Raw genomic sequence first — 10289 nt, forward strand, 5'->3', positions numbered from 1 at the left:
AGAATGTCCTGATAGCAAGAGTTCTGATATTCTAGAATAAGTCTACTGATTTATTCAAAGAAGTTTATGAGTTTGTGTTAAAAAAAAAAAAATTAAGATTTTTTTTTTTCCAGAGCCAAAAGAATGAATTTGCTTCTTTCCTCACCCCACATGTCCATCCGTCAAAATCCTTCCTACCCTACAAGGCCTATCTCAGATGCCGCACAGAATGGTATTCTCCCCAACCCCTCCCCACCCTTTGTGTGTACGTAAGGTACACACACACAGTACACTTGTGGTACTTACAATTCATCAGTACTTACTTATTGACACTTACCATGTCTAGTTTTTGAGAGACACAGAAATGGTCTTAAAAGAGTAGTTTCCTGCTGCCACAGAGCCCACATTGGTGGGGGGTAGGGGGCGGGGTGGTAATCCAGATAATAAACAAGGAAACAAATACCCAGAATGCTCTTAACTAGTTTTCAATGTTATGAAAAAATAAAGCACGTTAAGTTACTGAGAGTGGCTGAGGGTCTACCTAAAGGGGACCTTTCACAGGAAGGTGGGAGAGACCTCTGTGAAGAGGTGGCCATGAGCTGAGTGCTGAGAAAGCCAGGATGCTCTGAGGTAATTCCAGGAGGGAAGAGCAGGTGAATTTGCCATGTTCAAGATACAGACACAAACAATGTGAGTGGTGCCCACTGAGCTAAAATGAAAGAAATGGAGGCTGCTGACAGCTGTCTTACCCAGGGCATTATTTGGTTGTCTCTTTCTGACTCTTGTGTAAAGGTCTTGAAGAACCATGATCTCCCACACAGTGTCTCGTTATGGACTGAATGTTTGTGCTCCAAAAAATCATATATCAAAACCCTAACCCTCAATATGATGTAATTTAGAGATAGACCTTTCAGAGGTAATTGGTTTAGATGAGGTCATGAGAGTAGGGCTCCCATGATGAAATTAGTGCTCTTATAAAATAAGACACTAGAACTTGTTCTCTTTCTCTCCTGCTATATATGCATAAGAGGTCATGTGAACATACAGAGAGATGGCAGCTGCCTATAAGCCAAGAGAAGAGGCCTCAGAATGAAGCGTACCTTGCTGGCACCTGGATCTTGAACTTATCAGCCTCCAGAAGTGTGAGAAATAAATTTCTGTTGTTTAAACCGCCCAATCTATAGTAATATGTTATGGCAGGGCAGCTTGAGCTGACTAGCACGTCTACTAATATGTCTGCAACTCAATAGGTCTGTAAATTGCTCTTCAATCAATGAGTAATGGAGTCAGGAGGTCATAACACACATCCCGTCAGTCCTCCATTGTCCATTCCTCACTCTGTAAATTCCCTACTTGAAGCTTAACCAGGTATTTTCAGGAGATCCTAAGAAAGTCTGATAGCAATCCAAAAAATGTCATCACATATTTTTCCATCCTAGGCTCCCTCCTTTGTCACTTTCAAAGCTGTGCCACACCATTGTCCCTGTAGCTAAGACATTGAGGTTTCCGCTGAGGATGACAGTCACCCCTGTTCCCAAAGCTACAAATTATTGTTTGCCGATAGGAGGCCATGCTCCCCGTGGCCTCCACTGAGGCTAGGCCAGAACTGGGGAAAAACAGGTGTTCTATTCTAGGTCTTTCTCACTTGGGGCCCTAAGAAAGCCCATTTGTACCTTAGCGCTCACTGAGTCTTCTAAGAAAACAGGTCTTTCAGCTTCTGCATTTAGCCTTTTCTCCGCTGAGCTTAGACCCCAGACCACTTCTACTGTATCCACTGGCCCATTAGATGTGACCTGGGTAAGCAAACATCTGTGGGCAGCCAGTCACCCCGCAGAAACTTGTCGTTCATGTTCCATGTGACCAAGTCCAAGGTCAAGCTACGTGCTGAATAAAAGAACTAACAACCCTGGATTTTTTGACTCTGTTCATATTTAGCCACGAACTATAGGAGGCTTTCTGGTATATGAAAAAGAGTAGGCTGAAAGTGAAGAGCAAATGGATACTTTTCCTTGCAGAAAAAGGTGTGTGTGTGTGTGTGTGTGTGTGTGTGTGTGTGTCCTGTAGCTCTGTGAGGCTAAAATCATGATATATGTCCTTATTGCACTGTTGCCAATAAACGTTTGACTAGCACCCCTACGCATGACATTTGTTTGTTCAAATGTCACACAATTCATGGTTCATGTAGGAGCACAGCAATGCTGTGACACTGAGCAGCTGAGGACTCCTGAGCTTGGCAGCCTCCCGGGCATGCTGCACTGTGGCAGGCAGCCAGAGCCTTGCACAGCAGAGTGCGTAGATCTGTGTATACACACATACAAGTTATACATGTGTGTGCACACACACACACGTGTACACACACACTCAAGAGCAGGTGAGAGGCACTCTGTCTTTAGGAGATGTTTCATTTCTTTTATGTAATTTATACCCCTAAACTGTGCTATGCACAATCTTGTCCTGGGGATTTGATTTCTTTCATGTGGTTCTTTGTGCTAACGAGATTAAATCAGTTCCAATAGGTACTGGTTTAATGGAGATGATAAACTTTTATTGAACTTGAGCACATTAAAATGAAATGTAAGCAATAGGTGATTTTGGCATTCTCCTGGGGTCTCTTCCAATTTGAATAAAGCCAGCATGCCTTCTCTGGAAAATAACAGCTCCTAGTCCAGCGCACTTTATGTGCTTAATTAAAATCTATTTTAGTGGTATAAAAAGGAACTAAACAATGTCAGGTTTCTTTTTTTCCATAGAAGTCCAAAGAAACTATGTATGTTTTTAGCTACAAAAGAAGAGATGGACAAGTTCTTTCTTAAAAACAGATCTTTACATTTCGCACAAAGAGCAGGTAATGCATTGTTTTACAGCAGCCTGTCTGCTAATCTGTGATCTGTTTTGTCTATGAATGGGATTATCGTGGTGGTTTATTGAAAAAGAGCCAAAAACGATGTTAAGTAAACTGTTTACACAAAGCCACCAGGCTGAAAAATTCAAACTCAGACTCATTTCAGGTTTTAACCAAAATAAACTTTGTTATAGTTTCAGCTGGATGGTTAAACCTTTCAGGGTCTGTTAAACTTGCTGAATGTGTAGGACACAAGACCACAGCGCTCTGCAGAAATTATGAAACTGTAAATATCGTGGTTAACCTCTGAAGTTTGCCTTTCTTTGCAGCGCTCCACTCGGCTTTTACTTGAGCCAGGATTTCAGCCAGGCTCTTGGGCCAGGCTCCTGTCACTGTCTTCGCCAGTCCTGTAAGTCAAGAGAGGGAGGTTTGGCTCTCCAGCAAGGCAGGGGGTAGACATGGAGCTGTCAGTAACCCTTAGCCTAACTCCTCGGGGAAGACAACTTTATGTCTGGGAGGGAGAAGAGGAGGAAGGGACTGGCACGGATACACCTGGACTCTTTTGACCCCCATGGTGACCCCCCCCAGTTCAAAAAGGTCAAAATGATTTTTTTTTATTAATGTCCACTCTTGACCTTTGCGCAACTTAAATTCTCATGTGGGCCAAAACATTTCACAAACTGTGCTTTGATCTGTTTGAAAATAGACAAAAGACTGAAAGAATAGAAACTTCCACGAAGGAAGCCCAGTTTGAACACATTGTTTTGTCTCCCTGCAGGTTCTGTAGTGGGAAGCCAAACTTAGTGTTCCCGTCCATGTTCACTGTATCTGCGGAAGTTCACTCTGGAGATCAATTTGCTGTCAGAAATAGGCTCAAGGGGATGTTTCTGGACCATTATTTTTTTTCCCCTGAGCCTGCCTATTTTTCCGGAATTATCTTCTGGAGCCCCTTGGACTACAAAAGTCTGTGTCCTTTTGACCTCACATCAGTCATCTCTTAACTTCATTTATTCATTCATTCATTTGAAGGATCTAGTGTGTGTCAGGCATTAGACATGTGTGATACAAAATAAGACAGGGCCTCTGACCTCAAGGGCTCACAGGCCAGTTGAGTGTTAGGTGGACAAACAGGTAATTATAATACAGAATGATATATGGTTCAGTCTAAATATTGTGAAGGCAGGTGCTTCTTGGCCTCTGTCTCACCTCTTTCTTCCATGACCTCTAGATGCTGAAGACCTTATACATTCAGTCCCGGGTCCTCTTTTCACCTCTATCTACACTCTTCCTTTAAGTGATCTCTTCCAGTTCCAGAGTTTGGAACAATTATATGTTGATGACACTTTTTCTGTCTCCAGCTCTGACCTCTCCACGGAGTTCTGCATTCTGATAGTCCTCTGACTATTTAACCAGCTCCACCTGCATGATTAAAGAGACATCTCAGGCTTGTGTACAAATAGCAACTCTTGACTCCCACCTTCCCATGACACCTCTCCCCACCCCCCAGACATCCCTTTTCTTATCCACCCAGTTGCTCTAGGATAAAGGCCAGCAGGCAGTCTTGACTCTTCCTTTTCCTCCCATCTGCACATCAAAGCCCTGTTGATTCTACCTCCAAAGGCATCTAGACCTGTCTTCTGTTTCCATGTTCCCTACTAAAGTCTAGCTTCAATATCCAACACTTCTTGCCGGCATTTTTCCCACTTCCAATCTGTTTTATACACTGTAGACTGCATGATCTTTTGAAACCTCAGCTGGTATAATGTCACTTCTCTATTTAATATCCTTCAAAGGGATGAGACTTCCATTTCTGATAGAGATGGAAAAATGAAGGCTAGATTTATCTTCCCATATAAAATGACTAAAGATGATATAAAATGTTTGAAACAATGGTTTTCCTATTAAACATCAGGCAATGAAGTAGAGCGATAGCTGAGGGACAAGAAAAAATGTAAAGCCCTATGGTTGCCCGCAGCTTGCTGCATGAATAGAATTTCCAGGCCATGGCTTAGGAACAAGGAAGCAAAATGTTTGGTGGTCTTGCTGAGTTGAGGAGACAGTATTAGGAGTGCAAGAAGCCAATGACACTAGAGTTCAGGGCAGGGTACTTGAGAAAAGAAAGGTTCACAGAGAAAGAGCTTCAGAGATCTGCAGAGGGTCCTCCTTGAGTTTTGAGCTGAGGGCTACTCAGTACATACCTATGAGAAAACTAACTGAGGCAAAGGGAAAAATGATTAGAGAGAACCATTCCTCTGAGGTCACACAAGACTGAGGGTAATTGTTCTTCCCACCAGCCAGAGTGAAAAAAGCCTAAAGATGGGTTTCATATCACTGACCATAGCTTCCTCCTCATAAACAAACAAGCTCACTCCCAACAAAAACCCTAGAAAAAGTAAGTTAAACTTAAAATAATAGAAGAAAGAAATGATACAAATAAGAGCAAAAATCAATTAAACACAAAACAGAAAACACAACAGAGAAAATGAGTGAGATCAAAACCTGATTATTTATGAAGATAACAAATTTGATAAACCTCCAGCCAGACTCATGGCAGACTAGGGAGATAGGAGAGAAAGAGAAGTACAAATTAACAACATCAGGAGTGAGAGCTATGACATCATTACAGAGTCTACAGATGTTAAAAGAATTCTTTTTTATGAACAACTTTATGCCAATAGATTTGACAACTTAAAAGGCAAATACCTTAAAAGACATAAGACTAAAACTTGCTCAAGAAGAAATAAATAACCTGAACAGATAACCCTATATCTATTTTTTTAATCAAATTTGTAGTTTAAAACCTCTAGCAAAGGAAACACCAGGTAGCTTTTCTAGTGAATTCTACCAAACCTTAGGAAGAAATAATACTAATGTGAACAAACTCTTAAAGAAAATTGAATAGAGTGAATGTTGTACAAACTGTTTTATAAGAACAGAATTACTCTGATATCAAATCCAGAAAAGAATATAACATGAAAAGAAAACTACATATATGCACATTTTCTAAAAAAAAAAATCTGCAAATTTAACCCCATAAAATATAAAAAGAATAATAAATCATGATCAAGTAGGGATTACTCCAGGAATATAATTTTGGCTTAACATTCAAAACAATCAAGTCAAAAATTAAAAAAAAAAAAAAGTGATTGTCTTAAAAGATTGAGAACAGACATTTGACAAAATAAAGCACTCATTCTTAATAAAAATTCAGTAAAATAAGAATAAAAAGAAACTTCCTTAACCTGATGAAAGGTATTTATTTAAAAAATCTACAAGCCACACACCCAGACAAAGTACATACTGTAGAAACCCAAGTAATCAATCCTATATACACAAAATGCTAGACAATGCAAATTAACTTGTAGTAACAGAAGGGAAATCAGTAGTTACCTGAGGTTACAGTCAGCGAAGTTTTGAGTGGAGGATGATGAACATGTTTATCATTTTGAGCATGATGATAATTTCACGGGTATATAGGTATGTCAAAACTTATTCTGCACTTCATGTATGTTCAGTTTATTGCATGTTAATTATACCTCAATAATGATATTTTAAAAAAGCCTTCAAAGAATTTACATTGCTTTTAGAATAAAATCCAAAGTGGCCCATGATTCAGCATTACCAAGTACCAACCTACCTAGTCAACCTAATATTTACCACTCTAACAAGAATATCCCTCAAACGTATCAAGCTAGTTTTTGCCCCATAACTTTTACATTTAATTCTCTCTGTGTTTGGAGTGCTCATTCTCTAGCTCTTTATTTAGCTCTTTCTCATTTTCAAGGTCACAGTTAAAATACCACCTCTTAGAGGCCTTTCCTGATTTTCTGTCTCTTAAATAGGCTCATTCCAGATATTGTCATCTGCCACTTATTTATCACATCTACAGAGTTTACCACACTAATTTTCTTAGTCATTTGTTTACTGGTTTATTATCTATCCCCATGAGAATGTAAGCTTCTCTAGGGCAAGAACACGTTCTGTCTTGTTGCTGCCACTGGACCTAGCAAAGTGCCTGGCATATGGTACATTCTCAATAAATATTAATCAATAAATATTTATAAATAAAGGAATGAGAACAATGAACTAGGAGGAAATTGAAAGAGATTTAGCAGAAAAGTGAACATGTAAGCTCAGCTGGGAGAATTAATTTTTACTAGTTATGTGATGTCAGACAAGATTTTTAAAAACATTCATTTTCTTATACATAAAATAGAGCTGCAAATAATTTTTTAAGTCCTGCTGAGAGACATGAATGAGACATATATCCATTTATCATAGTGTCCTTTCCCTTCCCCAATTCAGGAAACTACTGGGGAAGAACATGTTTCCATAAAAAGGCATGGCATAATTGGAGGATCGTGATAAAATGGATAATTTCAGGAGCATGGGGAGGAGAAATGGAAGTCAAAACTAGAAATGCACTTTGGCACAGGTTGTATAGGAACTTAGAGATATAACCATTCTGAACTTCCATCTGTGAATAACAGAAAACCATAAAGAAACTAGGGGTGAAATGGGGTGGGATAGGGAAATATTACTGACAAGAGTAACTCTAGTAACTGTGTCAATAGAGAAGCAAAAGGAAATGAGGCTAGGGAAGAAGGCCAGAAGCAGAGAGAAGTTAGAATTTTTAAACCACCTTGATTTCAAGGATAGTAAAGAAGAGAGGTATAAATTCTTACTAGCACCCCAGATCGTTATTTTCAGATATGAGTTCTTCCTTAGCCATCACCACTCAGTTCTTGTAGGAGACTTCCAATAATTCTGAGCATCGGATCTGAGACTGTGAATTAGAAAAGAGGGAGGTTTTAACTATTGGTTGAAGACAAAATCGAAATAGCAGATCAGGAAAATATTTAAATGGTCATGAACTTTTGATATAATTTTTCATATCCAGAGGTTACTGATGAGAACCCTGGAGAGCTTCAGTTCTCTGATTAAGAATAAAGAAAAGGGGTGAAATGTTTAAAATCCCCAAGGCTACCAAGACACAAAACAAGAGAATTGGCAGCAGAGACCCAAGTAGTCAAGCCTAGTAGAGAACAAGTGGATAAACTGGTTAATAAGAGACTTAACATTGGAACACAGAAACTATGGGGTTGAAGGTTATGACTCAGGCTTTCCTAGCAACTCTGTTAAACAGTGGTACTCCATAACAACAAATTCAACAATGAGCTAACTAGTCAACCTAGAGATAGTTTCACTCTTCAGGAGCAGAAAAAAATAATGAAAGAGGAGCCCTCATGACAAATATAAATAAAGCTTTGCTGGAATTTACTTCCAAGGGAATTACAGGGAGACTAATGTTTTGTAAATTAGAATTTCCAAGACCTGCCCATCAGAGGCTGTTTGCATCCTTTGAGGTAGCACTGGCATTTCTGACTAGCTAGCTAACCTGGAGGGAGCCCTGTGAACCTAATTACATAAGAACCTAATTACAGGTGAAACTTGATAAAATTACTGATGACCCGGAGACTCCAATTTAGCAGGTCTGGAATAGATCCTGACATCTGAAATTTAAATAAGTTTCTCAGGTTATATTGATGTGCTGCCAGGTTTGAGAATCACTAATCTAGATGATAGCATTGTCTAAATAGAGAATTTGCACAGACATAGAAAACTAAATGTCATAAAAGCCTGATTTCTCTTTACATTTGTAAGAAGAAACGTAATACCTAACCTACCTTGCATATATAAATTTAAATATATTTAGTGACATAATCTGAAGGAAGATCATTAAAAACATAGGTATATCAAAATAGCTAAGAACTTTTCTTTCACTCTTAAAACGGCACATGTAATGTTAGAGTGGAAGTTTTGACTGAGAGACTTGAAGGGATAAAGGGTTTAAAGAAAAGTTCTTGGGAGAACATTTCTAAAGCTGTTTCAAAGAGAAGAAAAAAGATTTCCCAGGAAAGAGATGTCCCTGGGTTGAATTCCATTGCCCACCATGGGGCAGGAATAAAAGGTTCTTCCTTCTAGGCTCAAGCCTGGTAAGAGAGACTTAAATGAGACCACACAGAGCATTCAAAATGCATTTCCTATAGCTGGGAAGAACAACATGGAAAGGTGAAGTGGCTTGTGTGTCTGGGAAGTGACTGAGCTCCTCTCCATTGGAAAGGGATCAGATGTGGATCCTAAATAGAAATGTTGTCCTATAACTATTTTAAATTCTGTCCAAGAGACTGCTTGAATGTGCAATGGAGTCCAACAGAAAAAGTTTTGTGCAGGGTTGACAACTAGAAATCTAGAGGCTAAACATTCAGTAGTAGCCAAAAGAGACTCACAGGATTTGAAGTCAGAGAGCATAGCAGCAGCGGAATCTCTGAAGAACTTACAAAAGCATTCTTTGGAGGAAGAGCCAGCTTTAATCCTTGTCAGGTACACAGAAAGCCATCTTGTGACAGTATCAGTCTGCAAGAAATTTGAGTATTCATTTTCTCTTTCTCTCTTCCTATGTTGCAGCCTGCAAGGTACAGAAGCTAAAGTTAGTAAGATGATTGTTGAGGTGAACAAGAATTTTTTTTTAAAAAAAGCCGACAACGCTTTCCTCCTAGGCAGCAAGTAGCTAGTCCTGGTAGGGAGAGCGAAAATTATACAACATTAATTCAAGTTTTGGAGTTTGGTAACTGCATAGAATTTCTCATTTTAACAACTGAACTCAGACTGGCATGTGAGATAAAGTGCTTAACTGTGGGTCTTACCATTTTCAGGCAATGGCAAGGGCAACTTTAAGGGGGATGCGGGAGAAAAAATAAAGGTGCTTTTTCATTTCATCTCACAAGCGGAACATGTTTGATGTATGGTTATGATGTAAAAATTTATTCTAACCTTCATCTTCTCTAAATCCTTTCTCCTCACCCCTTTTAAGAAAAACAAAAACAAAACTGTTTTAAATTTACTGTTCACCTATTTCACAGTTAGAAATCCCTTAGCTTATAAATATGACCCCAATTCCAAAGCATCTGCAAGCAAATCAGAAACAAAAATAGAATAATGGAAAAAAAGGGGGGAGGGGACAGTTATTAGCCATGAGAGCTGTTCCAAAGGCCAGGGAGATGACTTTCTAAAAAGAGAATATATATTTTAAGGGTATATGGGGCTTTTTATCTTTTTGTTTTTATTTTTGATAGATTATGGTAAATCACTGACATGGAGACAACTTTTATAAAAGAAGTTTTGTACTCACGGATCCCTAGAAACAGGAGACACAGCACACAGGGCCACATGGAGAGCACCAGGGTCAGTCATGAGGCAGAGGGATAAGGGGGAGCTGTGGGCAAGAACTTTTATTGTGTTTTCTGTGGGAAGGAACATGTGAGACAGAGTTAGCAGGCTTAAATTGGCTGGTTTGAATTATTTCAGCAGTCTGGGGCACAGGAGTTGTATCTAGATGCATCTGTAGTGATTAGGGCAGGTTTATAGTGGCCCTGAGTATGAGAACACTATAGAAGAGGTGGTTGGA

The 10289-nt window shown here is 39.2% G+C and overlaps 1 long non-coding RNA gene across 1 annotated transcript; it reads right to left on the reverse strand.

The window, feature by feature from the left end:
• Positions 1-2516: 2516 nt before the first annotated feature.
• On the reverse strand, positions 2517-7847 carry LOC107517396. The gene is made up of 3 exons (XR_001598500.2): positions 7507-7847; positions 4028-4240; positions 2517-3228 (listed from the first exon to the last, which is right to left on the reverse strand). It is a non-coding gene; the product is annotated as an uncharacterized LOC107517396 (long non-coding RNA).
• Positions 7848-10289: the final 2442 nt, after the last annotated feature.

This window comes from Rousettus aegyptiacus, unplaced genomic scaffold, assembly GCF_014176215.1.
Source record: "Rousettus aegyptiacus isolate mRouAeg1 unplaced genomic scaffold, mRouAeg1.p scaffold_m13_p_6, whole genome shotgun sequence".
NCBI lineage: Eukaryota > Metazoa > Chordata > Mammalia > Chiroptera > Pteropodidae > Rousettus > Rousettus aegyptiacus.